The 17,033-nt window shown below is 43.4% G+C and overlaps 1 pseudogene; it reads left to right on the plus strand.

Moving 5' to 3' along the window:
• Positions 1-16,813, plus strand: part of LOC111981641 (ectodysplasin-A-like) — a 63,152-nt pseudogene extending 46,339 nt beyond the window's left edge.
• The last annotated feature ends 220 nt before the right edge of the window (positions 16,814-17,033 follow it).

Raw genomic sequence — 17,033 nt, forward strand, 5'->3', positions numbered from 1 at the left:
ACTGCAGACCACGTGTAACCACACCAGCCTAGGACCTCCACATCCGGCTTCTTCACCTGTGGGATCATATATCTTTGACATTGTTGCATGTTGCGATTATATTTTGTTCAGTGTATATATAACATAAAAAATGGGTGACTCTTTCCTTTAATGCTGAGGATCTCCCCTGATGGTCACTGATGAGGTGTCAGTCACCAAGAACAATTAGGGAATAGGATATTAGGAGTTAGAAAGTAGTATGTTAGATTGGTGCCAGGAAAGGTTTCCACTGGTGATAAAGATACACACAAGCACAAAGGTTCTGCATGCCATATGAAGTGTGCCAGAGCACAGAGTATTGCAAGATAGGTGTTGGCAGAGCCCAGAAATGACAGGGTTTTTGGCTGCCTCAGAAATGCCTGCCTGGCCTTGAACTACACGCATTCCCAAGATCAGCATTGAAGAGTGACTCCCCTACAAACATCCAAAGAAAAAGTATTGGAAAGAGAACAGGTACTGTATGGAAGGAAAGGCCTCTCCGAAAGAGCCCCCAAAAGAATGTGACAAGAATAGGCAATATGGAGGGCTACAGCAACTGCAAATGTATATTTTCACTGGACTGAAAATACACCAGACGGTTCGTGTATGATCACACTGCTCAGGCTTAGGGCACTTCCGCCTGCCTTAGAACCAGACGAGACGCTTGTGCGGTGAACAAACCTTCTGTGACACCTTATCTGTTTTGATCATACCACCTTGGGTTTAGGAGACAAAGCAGGAGGAAGGGAGGGAACCTACTCCTTCTGTACTTCCTCCCTGGGGAGATTTAACAATGTATTGAGGGTGGCATTAATCTTTACAAGCACAAAATGATTGTGATTTTTCATCTGTCAAAGAGTACGGGGTCAGTGTTGTAACCGGTAGAAGTGGGATCGCTGGGAGACATGCCCTGACACAGACGACTGCTGCTGTTGAAAGGAAGAGCTTTATGTTCACCTGTCATGAAGTTCCTCCTCCTTATCACCTACATGTGTCACTGAATTTATTCACAGAGATGTGTTCACACCGCAAAACCCATCTGTCTTCGCTTCACAGTCGAATCTAATTCAGTTTAACAGAATTTTTATTCCAAGATATTTATTCATTCTTTCTGGAGTGTAGAGTTTGTGGTTGCATTGGAAATGGATTGTGAGAGTGAGTCATGAAAGCCTTGTCCTTGTATGCTCTGTGTGCCATAGTGTAAACTGGAACACTCAGCATGGGGACTATCAGAATGACATATGTATACATACATATGTGAGTCTTCAGAGTTGGTTGGCCCTACATATGCTTCGTACACCGGATATGCCTCTTCTCTGTCTCACCGCAAAATGGATTTGTCAGTTTTATAGGGGATATCTTTAAACACAGACAGGTACAGAGTTTCATGGATCTAAGGGGAAAGACTGCAGCCTTACTAAATCAGAGGCTTATTATGTCAAATAATTCTTAGTCTGTTTTGGTGCAGTCATAGTTCTACTGATATATGGAAGAATGGTGCCGGAGGGGATGGCTGCCGCTTTACGGGCTCTTTAACCAATTGTTCTATTTTGTGTGTTTTTTCACATTGTTTCTCATTTATTTTGTACATAATGTTGACGCTACCGTCTCTTATGACCGAAAATAGCTTCTGGATATCAGAACAGAGATTACTCACCTCGAACTGGACAAATATTTTTTCTTTAATGAGTCGGACACAAAGGATACAATGTTGCTCTCAGACAAGGCCCAAATCCTTGTCATTAGCATGAAGAAAATAATTAAATACAGGGGGCGGAGATCAGGGTGCCTTGTGAGAATTTGTCAGTGAGTGGGTAACCCGCCTCTAGTATCCATTCTATTAGCCAACGTGTAATCACTGTATGAGCTCAGTTCAAGACTATCCTACCAACGGGACATTAAAAACTGTAGTATCTTATGTTTCACCGAGTCGTGGCTGAATGACGACATGGATAATATACATTTGCTTGGTTTTTCGTGCATCGGCAGGACAGAACAGCTACGTCTGGTAAAACGAGGGGTGGGGGTGTCTGTTTGTCAATAACAGCTGGTGCACTTTATTTAACTAGGGAAGTCAGTTAAGAACAAATTCATATTTACAATGACGGCTTACCCTGGCCAAACCCTAACCTGGACAAAGCTGGGCCAATTGTGCGCCGCCCTATGGGACTCCCAATCACGGCCGGTTGTGGTACAGCCTGGAATCGAACCAGGATCTGTAGTGACGCCTCTAGCATTGAGATGTAGTGCCTTAGACTGCTGCACCACTCAGGGGCCCTATTAAGGTAGTCTCGAGGTATTGCTCACCTGAGGTAGAGTACCTCATGATAAGCTGTAGACCACACTATCTCCCAAAAGAGTTTTCATCTATATTTTTCGTAGCCTTCTACTACCACTACAAACCGTCTCTGGCACTAAGACCGCACTCAACGAGCTGTATAAGGCCATAAGCAAACAAGAAAATGTTCATCCAGAAGTGGCACTCATAGTGGCCGGGGACTCCAATGCAGGCAAACTTAAATCTGTTTTACCTCATTTCTACCAGCATGTCACATGTACAACCAAAGGAGAAAAAAATCTAGACCACCTTTAATCCACACATAAAGACACGTACAAAGCTCTCTCTCGCCTTCTATTTGAAAAAAATTGACCATAATTCTATCCTCCTGATTCCTGCTTACAAGTAAAAACTAAAGCAGGAAGTATCAGTGGCTCTCTCAATACGGAAGTGGTCAGATGACGCTGATGAAACGCTACAGGACTGTTTTGCTAGCACAGAGATGTTCTGGGATTCATCCAATGGCATTGAGGAGCATACCACCTCAGTCACCGGCTTCATCAATAAGTGCGTCGACGACTTCGTCCCCACAGTGACTGTATGTACATATCCCAAAAAGAAGCCATGGATTACAGGCAACATCCGCATCGAGCTAAAGGCTAGACACTACTCCGGCCGCTTATAAGAAATCCCGCTATGCCCTCAGACGAACCATCAAACAGGCAAAGCGTCTATACAGAACTAAGATTGAATCCTACTACTCCGGCTCTGACGCTCATCGGATGTGGCAGGGCTTGGAAAACAAGCTGCGAGCTGCCCAGTGACGCAGGCCTACCAGACAGGTTAAATGCCTTTATGCTCGCTTTGAGGCAAGCAATCATGCATCATGCATACTGAATCATGCACGAGAGCATCAGCTGTTCCGGAAGACTGTGTGATCACGCTCTCCGTAGCTGATGTGAGCAAGACCTTTAAACAGGTCAACATTCACAAGGCTGCGGGGCCAGACGGATTACCAGGACGTGTACTCAGAGCATGGGTGGACCAACTGGCAAGTGTCTTCACTGACATGTTCAACCTCTCCCTGACCGAGTCTGTAATACCTACATGTTTCAAGCAGACCATCACAGTCCCTGTGCCCAAGAAAGCGAATGTAACCTGTCTAAATGACTTCCGCCACATAGCCCTCACGTCGGTAGCCATGAAGTGCTTTGAAAGGCTGGTCATGGCTCAAATCAACACCATCTTCCCGGAAACCCTAGACCCACTCCAATTCGCATACCGCCCCAACAGATCCACAGATGATGCAATCTCAATTGCACTCCAAACTGGCCTTTCTCACCTGGACAAAAGGAACACCTATGTGAGAATGCTGTTCATTGACCACAGCTCAGCATTCAACACCATAGTGCCCACAAAGCTCAACATTAAGCTAAGGACCCTGGGACTAAACACCTCCCTCTGCAACTGGATTCTGGTCTTCCTGACGGGCTGCCCCCAGGTGGTAAGGGTAGGCAACAACACATCTGCCACGTTGATCCTCAACACGGGGGCCCCTCAGGGGTGCGTGCTTAGTCCCCTCCTTTCTCCCTTTTCACCCACGACTGTGTAATCAAGCACGACTCCAACACCATCATTAAGTTTGCTGACAACACAACGGTGGTAGGCCTGATCACCGACAACGATGAGACAGCCTATAGGAAGGTCAGAGACTGACAACAACCTCTCCCTCAACGTGAGCAAGACAAAGGAGATGATCGTTGACTACATGAAAAGGAAGGCCGAACACGCCACCATTCACATCGACTGGGCTGTAGTGGAGCGGGTTGAGAGTTTCAAGTTCCTTGGTGTCCACATCACCAACAAACTATCATGGTCCAAACACACCAAGAAAGTCGTGAAGAGGGCATGCCTTTTTCCCCTCAGGAGACTGAAAAGATTTGGCATGGCTCCCCAGATCCTCATAATCCTCATAGCATCCTGACCGGTTGCATCACCGCCTGGTATGGCAATTGCCCGGCATCCGACCATAATGCGCTACAGGGGGTAGTACATGCAGCCCAGTACATCACTGGGGTCAAGCTTCCTGCCATCCAAAACCTATATTTTATTTATTTATTGAACCTTTATTTAACTAGGCAAGCCAGTTAAGAACAAATTCTTACTTACAATGAAGGCCTATCCGCGCAGCCCTATGGGACTCCCAATCATGGCCGGGTGTGATGCAGCCTGGAGTATACTAGGCGGTGTCAGATAAAGGCCCAAAAGTCATAGACTGTTGTCCCTGTTACCGCACGGCAAGCAGTACCGGAGCACTAAGTCTAGGTCCAAAAGGCTCCTTAACAGCTTCTACTCCCAAGCCATAAGACTGCTGCACATACAATATATAATGTGCAGAGTACATATCGTACCTCACAAATCCACAAAGGTCAATTACAAAGACATAACTTTAAAAGTATTCAAGGAACTAATGCAGTGTCATTTCAATACTGCTTGGTAATGGGCCGCAACTGATCCGGCCTCCTACTGTGAGACCTGTCCAAATTGCAACAATGAAGCTGCTGGCTAACTTCACTCTTTTTTAAATCAAATTAGCCAGAGAGACAACAGATTGGCCAATTGGCTCATCTTCCTTTGTTACCCCCCCCCCCCCCCACTCATCACCCTCTCTGCTTGTGTTAGCGTTCCCTGGGCACTCCTCTTCTCAGACAGCATACCATGACAAGGCCTTTGGCAGGACTGGCCTTACACCAGCTCACTGGATTATATAATGATGTTTTTCCCCTTCAAGTAGAGCAGGAGAGAGTAGAGCAAATTTTCAGATGTGACCATTGGCTTACTCATTGTCTAGAATAACAGCTGTTTGTTTTTATAATTCAATTTGATTTAAACATTTCTTGTCCATTACTTTTAAGGACCAAGCAGCCCCGGTCTAAAGGTCTTTCCAAATTAGCTAAAAAGACAGATGATGTTATCGAACAAGCTGAGTATGGTTGAATTAGCAAATGGATATGTGAGTTTAGCTCTACATTACAAGCTTATTCAATTAAGGCTGAGCTTTAAAGCAAATAGCGAAATTCTCAGCCCTAAGGAATGCATGTTAACAATTTCCCCCACCTGCTTCCTGGCAGGTCTGTCCTTTTATTTTGATTAAAAGAAAAAAAGACCATGTATTACAATCCCATGCCATGAATCACAGTCTGAGCTCAGGGGTTAGAGCTGCACTGTGCAGGACCGATGCAGTATGAGGTTACACAAAGCAGATCCTATTCCATTTGGACAACTGGTGAGGGCTTCTTGACAGTCAGATATTTTAGGTTTGCGTTGTGCCTTTTTTATTAGATTTTGGGGGGGAATAGGCATGTTGCCATGTGGTAGTACATGTATGTACTTTCAGTTAGTACAGAAGAAACAAAGAAGAAATATTTTCTCAAAGTTCTAGCCATTACAAGAGATTAAGTATCCTTGTTTTAAATCAGGCTATTTTGCATTAGTGGCTTTGAGCAGGAATGAACACTCCCAACCCAACGTGTTGACAGTGAACACTCCCAACCCTCAGTGTTGACACACTGAGTGTTTTCACACATTGACTCCCTCTATGTTCTCCGTTTGATCGCCATAATATATGGATTCTGTTCCCTCACTGCTAGATTTCAATTCACTAATGACAAAGTGATTGAATGACAGAGAGACTGGTATGTATCTATAATTGAATGTATTGCAATTTGTTTGTTTAACACATGCTAACAAACATCATAGCTAAGTATGCTTCCGGCAGTATGACATGATGTCTGACATATGCCAGACTGTGCACAGTGCTATGTAGYACAGTGTTTGTCACATGTATCCAAAATAACAGAGGTTACCCCAGTGCAAATGTTTTGTATTGATTCCAAATGGTAGACCGAGGGACCATCTGTAATCTTTTGACTGTTAACAGTTAACACTAAAGTGTGGGATACAACAGAGTCCTCAGCTGTTGAGCCATGACTGGATGTGTTAATGATGGAAGTATATCAGCTGGCCCTGGGAGAGGACTTAAAAGAGCCCTCTGCACTATCAAGCCAAAGGAGCTGGTACTGAAGCATTTGCCAAAATAATAATTTCTCTTTCATGTCAGATGCACTTTGCCTTCATAAATATGCAGTTTGCCTTTGCAAGCCATTTCACAGCAGATGTGTTTTTGTAGTACGTGTTGTGAAAATGTGTTTTCAAAATTTGGACTCTCTTTGATGCTAATTTGTTCCATTCATTAAAGCATTGTACCACTTTTGTTGTCACAATCTGTTTATAGATGGAATATGGGAGATTATTTTCAGAAATCAATTATCATGAGTGTACGGACATTAGAGCTGTGTCACACTGGGACAGCCTTGTTCCTCTTGTTGTTGTTCTGTTCCCCTGCCTCTCATAACACATTTACCAGTATTTATTAACCATATCCCCAACCATTAAATTCCTGGTGCACCTCTGGAGGCTGTGCTGAGCCATGTGCCTAAGTGGGGACACCTCTTGAAAAACAGCTGAGTAATGAACATTGTGTGTGTGTGTGTGTGTTGTGTGTGTGTGTGTGTGTGTGTGTGTGTGTGTGTGTGTGTGTGTGTGTGTGTGTGTGTGTGTGTGTGTGTGTGTGTGTGTGTGTGTGTGTGTGTGTGTGTGTGTGTGTGTGTGTGTGTGTGTGTGTGTGTGTGTGTGTGTGTGTGTGTGTGTGTGTGTGTGTGTGTGTGTGTGTGTGTGTGTGTGTAATGGAGCTCATCTGGGCCAGGACCTGTCCCTTTTTACCAGGGTGATGGGAGGAGGACTTGACCTTGCTAGTTGGGATGAGTGGTTAGAGCATTGGGCCAGTAACCGAAAGGTCACTGGTTTGAATACAGGAGCCGACAAGGTGAAAACTCTGTTGATGTACCCTTGAGCAAGGCATTTAACCCTAATTTGCTTCAGGGGTGCAGTCCTACTATGGCTGACCCTGTAAAAATCTATCCGGTGTATGTGACAATAATATATATATTTTTTTTTTTTTTGTCATCATGTTCTTATTTTCACTCAACAAGAATATGCTTGTTGCTGGGGAAAATGTATGATGGAGAAATGACCACGGTTTCCCCATCAACATTTACCGCTCGTCTATTGTCAAGGCAGGCAGGGTGTGTCCAAGGCTGTGGACATGCTGGCCTTTGGTGTCAACATTTTGTGACTGACAACCTGAACATAAAACATACTTATGGCGGCAGAGTAGAAGAGCTTAAGCATTACCGTAACTATCTATCTACTGGTAACAAAGCTGTCCATGTTGACTGATACAGTACGGCCATGAGAGTAAGCAGACACACTTGGGATGGAGGGGAGATTGTGTTTAAATGTTTGTTATATCTGTACAAATCTCTTGTCAAACTGGATTTGTTCAAGGCGCAATGTCATCATAACTATCTTAGACAAGTGTTTATTCGGTTAGGTCAGAAATGGAGACTTCAATGATTCTGTCTCACTCTCCAACCATTGCATGTTTCATCCAAACAGAGCAAAGGAGTGTTAACTCATATATTATACACACATTACAATGTGTAAATACACAAAACTCCTCAGTGAAAAGATCAATCATTTTGTTCTTTCTCACATATGGACATGGATGCTTTGGTAGTTATATAAAAATACAGAGTACAAATAAGTCTTATTCTTTTCTAATCTTTTGAATCTTATATCTGATTGATTATTAATCGACATGGGGTTTGTTTTCCGAACTATCTGTATGCAGAGAGTTTGCTGAAGGCATTTTGATCTGTTACAGATGAGAGATCTTAATTTGAGCCAGATTGCTACAGCAGAAAAATTATCCTGCAGCAACAGGAAATGTGAAATATTATGTGGATTATAATGAATTAAATTTTTTCTTAGGGGTTGATACATTTTGCGTTAGGGCAAATCAAGTATGACATTTTAAAGTGGAAATTACAAACTTAAGAAGCATTCAGCAACAAAAGAGTGATCAAATTTAAGATCCTACATCTAGCTTTCAATTCCTCTTTCCGGTAAAACAGTCTGTTCCTAGACGTCTGCCAATGAAAACAAAGTGAAAAGTATTGTTATCACTTATCCAACCGATTAGTAAGTTGTTTAATGAGTAATGCTCCCTTTGGCTGTTTTCTGGCTATGACAGATTCCAAGATTCTCTGCTAGGGTTTTAGACAGATTGATTAGTGAGTGGGTGTTGTTGTAGGTGGACAGTTTCCTTTAATATGAGGAGACTTCTATCTTGTTTATACAATATAGTTCCTGCATGTAAAGTCTTTCACATTTTAGCACAGTTGGGCCTGTATGCACATTGACAAAACGAAGGAAGATCCAGTGAATTGGAATGTTTTGGAGTCTGTTTCATGTGCTCTCAGACTCATCTTCCCATCTTCAATGTAAAGTTGTTCACCATTCAGATCCATAGTTAGCCATGCAATACATGTTTACTTTGCACATCAAAGAAACTATTTAACTCATTTGAAATTAAAGTCATCTGGAATAAATACAACATTTAAGCTAGCGTCTTAAGCAAATTTTTCTTCTTACTTTTGATCTCTTATGTTTTGAGAAAAATATATATATTGCGTGAGAAGACAACCAGAAAACATTAAGAAACAATGGTAATTAAAACAGCAAAATGATGACATTTATTGAGAAAACAACTTCTAAGCCAATTCAAACAGACACACAAAAGTGCATATCACAGGTCTTACAGTGTGATTGACAGTCTTCTTACGTATTTTCCCTTTTTTTGCTGTACAGATGTTGTTTATTGAGTTGAACAAGGATGTTAGGATATTATTTTCCAATTGTATAATTGTAGCACTTTGGATGGGTCCATTCATGCAATTCAACTCAAATAAATGACATGTGCTGTGCACTCGTTACAGTGAATTTTACTTTCACTGTCCATCCCAGACTCTGATTCGGGTCCAGTAATATCCAAGTCTTGTTGTTTTTGGAGTCCTGACATTAATTACATTGTGCTCAGCAAGTCCCATGCTTGCAGTACCTGGCAGAAAGCTGTGGTTAGGGAAGTTGTTTTCAGGAAACCCTAACACACTTTATACAAAGAAACGGGTCCAAATAGACCACAGAGCACAGCAGCGGGCACAGCGCCACACCATCTCTCACTGATAACAAGTGTTTCAGCTCAGGGCCCTCATGGCTTTCATGGACACAGTGATTGGGATTTTTTAACATCTCTGAAATAAATATTTATGTAACTTTTGGAATGTGAGATTTCCCCAGTTTTGCTTTCTTAAAAGTTGTTCTTATGACTCATGTAACACACAATGCTCTTAACTTCTTTTCATTCCATGTCAACATTTGGGAGAGAAGCTTCTCAAGCAATGGTCAACTCAAACTCTCTGTTTGTGTTGTTTGACATAGCCAAAGCTACTGCAACATACAGCAGTATAAACAATGAAAACGACCTTCAGAGACATTTTCCTCAAATCAGTAAAATTCCTGAGTCTTTAAATGATAATTACTCCCAGACCACCTCCTGCTCTAGACTTTTCACAAAGGGTTTGGCATTTCAGATGTTTCACTCTTAATGTGTTCCAGATTTTATATCACTTATTAAAGAGAAACATTTTAAAGTGGAAATTACAAACTTTTGTGCATTCACAAAATGTCCAAAATGAGAAAATCTGTTTATGTCTCGATACATTATCTTGATACATCTACAAGGGTTAGGCATACTGGGTGTCCTCTCCAAACTAAGCCCTCTAATTTCATGAACAGACTATTTTAAAATCATATTTGTCGAGTTTATTGAATTCAGGTCAATAGCATGCTGATTCTTTTCATAGCATTTGGGTTCAGCTTGTGTTAGCCACAAACATCCTCAAACTAACTCCAATCATTTACTCCACATGCTTCTACACTATTATATGACTCATGGGTTATCTGTAATTCTGCAATCCAGACTAGGGGAAAGATGAGATGGAAAACCGTAAATACATAGCTTTGAGAACTGATCAGAAGTGGCATACATCTTGTGCCAGGGGTGGAGTGTTTTAAGCTGTAATGTCCTGCATCTGCATCCCCCTATTCTTGTTTGACTCTCTCTATCTGTATGTTCTCTCTCTTTCACATGGATGGAATCACATCAGAATCACATGGAAACAAACGAAAAGAAAGGAAAAAAGGTACAGTAAAAGAAAAACATTCCTACATCTATCCTTAAAGGAAAGCTTCACACATTTTGAATGTTATATTGCTTTTGTGTATCTCTGAGTGATGTTCTATCGATTCACTGGGTCATTTCATGTTTTATCTGAGTTATAGGCTTTCAAGCAGGCAGACATCCGGCCAGTATGATGTAGCACTGTGATATAGTCGCTCTCAATACACTGGAAGTTAATAGGAATCCGACTTTTAGATCGCGAAAATGTTTATCATAAATGTCAGATTTCAATACTGGCCGATGTCATAACTCGGGAGGATGTCTTCTCTCGAATGAGCCATTGATCATATTTTTGCAATATTCTTACCTTAAGAAATTTGTAATTTAATGGAGGATCTAGCACATTTTTCCTATTTGTCTGCCTCTCCAGTCCAGGGTACATTGCATGGTGCCGTTGCCAGAGATATTAGAGAAAGGAGATAGGAATCCAAAGAATGAAGGAACATATAACGCCCCACCCAGCAGACTGTCGACCAATCTCGTTCACGTTGTCATGCTGCGTCACGCGATTGCTAAGCTAATCGTCACGCAATCCTTTCTCAAAGTCAGTGTATATGTCGAGAAACGTGACTATTGTCCTCTAAAGTACGTAATGTCATGAATCCAAAACTATACGATATTACAGAGAGCAAGAGAATTATCTCACATCTCGGAAGAGTTATTTGTAACTTATTTTGTACATAATGTTTCCGACACCGTCTCTTATGACCAAAAAGAGCTTCTGGATATCAGGACAGCGATTTACTCACCTCGTACTGGACAAAGATTTTTTTCTTTAATGAGTCTGACGCGAAAGATTTACTTCAGACACCCGACAAGGCCCAAATCCCTGTCATTCGCATGAAGAAGAGACGGAGATATCGGGGACGTGGGTTGGGGTGCCTTGTAAGGATCTGAACGTTGAGTGAGTAATCCCCCTCTACCATCAGTCCTATTAGCCAATGTGCAATCATTGGACAACAAAATGGATGTGCTCTGATCAAGACTATCCTACCAACGGGACATTAAAAACTGTAATATCTTATGTTTCACTGAGTCGTGGCTGAACGATGACATGGATAACATACAGCTGGCTGGGTTTTCGGTCCATCGGCAAGATAGAACAGCTGCCTCCGGTAAGACAAGGGGTGGCGGTCTGTGTCTATTTGTAAATAACAGCTGGTGCACGAAATCTAATATTAAGGAAGTCTTGAGGTTTTGCTCGCCTGACGTAGAGTATCTCATAATAAGCTGTAGACCACACTATTTACCAACAGAGTTTTCATCTATATTTTTCGTAGCTGTCTATTTACCATCACAAACCGATGCTGGCACTAAGACGGCACTCAACGAGCTGTATAAGGCCATAAGCAAACACGAAAATGCTCATCCAGAGGCGGCGCTCCTAGTGGGCGGGGACTTTAATGCAGCCAAACTTAAATCCGTTTTACCTCATTTCTACCAGCATGTCAAATGTGCAACCAGAGGGGGAAAAAACTTTACACCACCTTTACACCACACACAGAGACACGTACAAAGCTGTCCCTCGCCCTCCATTTCGCAAATCTGAACATAAATCTATCCTCCTGATTCCTGCTTACAAGCAAAGACTAAAGCAGGAAGTACCAGTGACTCGCTCAATAAGGAAGTGGTCAGATGACGCAGATGCTAAGCTACAGGACTGTTTTGCTAGCACAGACTGGAATATGTTCCGGGATTCTTCCGATGGCATTGAGTCACTGGCTTCATCAATAAGTGCATCGAGGACGTCGTCCCCACAGTGATCCCCACAGTACATACCCCAACCAGCCATGGATTACAGGCAACATCCGCTATGAGTTAAAGGGTAGAGCTGCCGCTTTCAATGAGCGGGATGCTTATAAGAAATCCCGCTATGCCCTCCGACAAACCATCAAACAGGCAAAGCGTCAGTACAGGACTAAGATTGAATCGTACTACACCGGCTCCAACACTCGTCGGATGTGGCAGGGCTTGCAAACTATTACGGACTACAAAGGGAAGCACAGCCGCGAGCTGCCCAGTGACACGGGCCTACGAGACGAGCTAAATTACTTCTATTCTCGCTTCGAGGCAAGCAACACTGAAGCATGCATGCAAGCATCAGCTGTTCCAGACGATTGTGTGATCACGCTCTCCGTAGCTGATGTGAGTAAGACGTTTAAACAGGCCAACATTCACAAGGCTGCAGGGCCAGAAGGATTACCAGGACCTGTACTCCCAGCATGCGCTGACCAACTGGCAAGTGTCTTCACTGACATGTTCAACCTCTCCCTGACCGAGTCTGTAATACCAACATCTTTCAAGCAGACCACAATAGTCCCTGTGCCCAAGAACACCAAGCTAAACTGCCTAAATGACTACCGACCCGTAGCACTCACATCTGTAGCCATGAAGTGCTTTGAAAGGCTGGCCATGGCTCACATCAACACCATTATCCCAGAAACACTAGACCCACTCCAATTTTCATACCACCCCAACAGATCCACAGATGATGCAATCTCTATTGCACTCCACACTGCCTTTTCCCACCTGGACAAAAGGAACCTACGGGAGAATGCTGTTCATTGTTTACAGCTCAGCGTTCAACACCAAAGCTCATCACTAAGCTAAGGACCCTGGGACTAAACACCTCCCTTTACAACTTGATCCTGGACTTCCTGACGGGCAGCCCCCAGGTGGTAAGGGTAGGTAACAACACATCTGCCATGCTGATCCTCAACATGGGGGCCCTTCAGGGGTGCGTGCTCAGACCCCTCCTGTACTTCTTGTTCACCCATCACTGCATGGTCAAGCACGACTCCAACATCATAATTAAGTTTGCCGACGACACAACAGTGGTAGTGGACTGATCACCAACAACAATGAGACAGCATATAGGGAGGAGGTCAGAGACCTGGCAGTGTGGTACCAGGATAACAATCTCTCCTTCAATGTGATCAAGACAAAGGAGATGATTGTGGACTACAGAAAAAGGAGGACCGAGCCCCATTCTCATCGACGGGGCTGTAGTGGAGCAGGTTGAGAGCTTCAATTTCCTTGGTGTCTACATCACCAACAAACTATCATGGTCCAAACACACCAGATACTGACTGTTACTTTTGATTTTGACCTCTCTTTGTTCAGGGACACATTATTCCATTTCTGTTAGTCACGTCTGTGGAACTTGTTCAGTTTATGTCTCAGTTATTGAATCTTGTTATGTTCATACAAATATTTACACATGTTAAGTTTTTTTTATTTTTATATATTTTATCCCCTTTTCTCCCCAATTTTCGTGGTATCCAATCGCTAGTAATTACTATCTTGTCTCATCGCTACAACTCCCGTACGGGCTCGGGAGAGACGAAGGTCGAAAGCCATGCGTCCTCCGAAGCACAACCCAACCAAGCCGCACTGCTTCTTAACACAGCGCGCCTCCAACCCGGAAGCCAGCCGCACCAATGTGTCGGAGGAACACGTGCACCCGCCCCCTCGGTTAAGCGCGCACTGCGCCCCGGCCCGCCACAGGAGTCGCTGGAGCGCGATGAGACAAGGATATCCCTACCGGCCAAACCCTCCTAACCGGACGACGCTAGGCAATTGTGCGTCGCCCCACGGACCTCCCGGTCGCGGCCGGCTGCGACAGAGCCCTGGGCGCGAACCCAGAGACTCTGTGGCGCAGCTAGCACTGCGATTGCAGTGCTCTAGACCACTGCGCCACCCGGAGGCACACATGTTAAGTTTTGATGAAAATAAACGCTGTTGGACAGTGAGAGGATGTTTTCTTTTTTTGCTGAGTTATTAGTGTTATTTAACACTGTAAATTAAAGAAATGAGTGGTTTGGTGGATTTTTCCTTTAAGTGAATGCTTCCATTGCTACAGGTGATGGTGCAGTGCTGATGAGGTTATTTGTATTTTCTTCATGTCATAGTACCCACGAATTCAAATTTTACTTTTTAGGTAAGAAGGGCCCTCCGGTGCACCTGGCCCCCTAGGGCCCTCCAGGGCCACAGGGGCCACCTGTATTCTGGCATTCCAGGCATCCCTGGAACAACGCCATGGGCCCCTCAGGACCACCCGGACCTCCAGGCCCTGCTGGACCCCCAGGGCCACGGGACCCCCTGGTCTTCAAGGACCCTCAGGTACCTCCACACTTTCATTCCATTTGGCCCAAATCCTGATTTATTTGGGTTGTTCAACCTTTCATTAAAAAAACTGACACAGTAATTGTTTTCTAATCTACAGGGGCAGAGTCAGAGATAGCCAGGTGTGTTACTCTTTCAATTTTTTATGATTTATTTTATGTATGTCCACTTTTCCACAAATGAATTATTTATTTTTGTGTTACAGCCTGCTGTGGTACATCTCCAAGGCCAAGAACAACAATACAGGTCAAGGAAGGTAAGAGTTAAATTTTAGATCCTCTCGTACTCACATCCCTGAATTACTCAAATAAACGCAAATTTACAGTCAGAAATATTTTTCAAGAAGGTCTATTATTTGTTATTAGTTTCTCTTAAATAGATCGGAATAAGTTAAGACATTAATTTCACTGCAGGAGACTACACATACACATTGTATTTACTGCAGTTTATTTTTTGCCTGTCTATAATTGTATGGCAATGACGGATGTGAGTGACTGCCCTTTTCTCACGCTGAGATCTTTCAGAAGGCGTACTGAGAAACTGGAAAATGATATCCATGCATCACAAGGTGTTCAAGATGCACTCGAGATCTGGGGAGCTGGAGGTGTTGGTAGATGGCACCTACTTCATCTATAGTCAGGTAGAAGTGAGTACGGTCTTAGGCCTAACTCTTCCTATCGCCTGCATGTCACTCATCCTTTCTCTCTGCAGTCCCAGTGAATTATGATCTCAAAGGTTAGTAAGGTCAAAAAATCTAAATTGGCTGTGGTAAGGCTGACTATACTAGGCATAATCTATAATGAATCCTTAGCATTGAGTCTAAACTTTATTATTGACAGAAATCCAAATTAGATTTCCCCATGAAATTACTTGTATTAAATAGCAATTATCTGGATTACTGTAGGCTACATTTCTCAGAACACACATGGTTGATTTTGACTGTGCTTTTGGCTGCAGAGGGAAATGTCTGGATGAGTGAAGTGAATGTAATGTATGCCCTTCAAACTGAACCACATTGTACAAAGTGACTCATATGCTGTGGTAATTTTTGCCCAGTTTGCCTGCTATATCTCATGATTGGAAATAAATTCAGTTAAATAAGTAGTCTCATTATCTGTATTCTCATATTTGTGTTATTTCCTCAGAATTTAAAATAATATGTATGGCATGTTTGTGCACACATAAATTTGCCTACCAGGTTTACTACCTCAACTTCACTGACATTGCTAGCTATGAGGTGATGGTGGACAAGACGCCGTTCCTGCGCTGTACGCGGAGCATTGAGACGGGACAGCGCAAGTTCAACACCTGCTATACGGCTGGGGTGTGTCTGTTGCGTGCCCGGCAGAAGATCTCCATCAAGATGGTGTACGAGGACACCTCCATCAGTATGACCAACCACACCACCTTCTTGGGGAGCATCCGCCTCGGGGATGCCCCCCCGGCCAGCCACTCCTGAAGAGGCAGCCCTACCAACCTGTTTGTCAAGCCACAACCCACCCCTCTACCAGCATATCCACTTATGGCCCGGGGGAGGCTCCTCCCATTCTACTTTTCCTCTACAACCATCACCACCACCTATCACATATCAACCAATAGGAGATGAGGATAACCACCTACTCCAGAGATGACATCATGTACAGTACTAAAGTATCTGCCCTCAGCCTGGGCCAGGCCCGCCCCTTCAGGCTACTACTGAGCTGATAAGCCCCACCCTCCCTTATAATAGTGGGATGACCTGGTGTAATGATATTAACCGCTGCCTGTTATCTTTTAATGGAAGATTGCTTCCACAGAGCGATGAGGACTAAGACCTTCGGAGGTGATGATGGACAAATATGCACCCAACGTGTCTTAGCATTAAGAAAGGGAGGAGTTGTTAGAAGAAAAAATACATTAGACTTTACTTTTAGAATTGTGCATTTATAGATAATAACTTGGTTTCCCTGGTCATGACATGCTTGAGAAACCAAGGTTGACAGGAGTCAGTCATGTCTCCACTGAAATAACTGTCTGTTAGTTAGACAACATAGATACATACTGTAAAAGTTTTTGAAAACAATATAGAAATACAATGTGTGGAAGTTGTCTGATGAAATTAACATTTATAGCTGAAACAAAAACATTTCTCTGTTAGAATGTGCACTGGTTAAAGCATCTCTCTCTCTCTCTCTCTCTCTCTCTCTCTCTCTCTCTCTCTTCTAGCCTTTCCGTTCTTCCCTCTCTCTCTCTTCTCTCTCTCTCTCTCTCTCTCTCTCTCTCTCTCTCTCTCTCTCTCTCTCTCTCTCTCTCTCTCTCTCTCTCTCTCTCTCTCTCTCTCTCTCTCTCTCTCTCTCTCTCTCTCTCTCTCTCTCTCTCTCTCTCTCTCTCTCTCTCTCTCTCTCTCTCTCTCTCTCTCTCTCTCTTCTC

Source organism: Salvelinus sp. IW2-2015, linkage group LG20, assembly GCF_002910315.2.
Source record: "Salvelinus sp. IW2-2015 linkage group LG20, ASM291031v2, whole genome shotgun sequence".
In the NCBI taxonomy this organism is placed as follows: Eukaryota; Metazoa; Chordata; class Actinopteri; order Salmoniformes; family Salmonidae; genus Salvelinus; species Salvelinus sp. IW2-2015.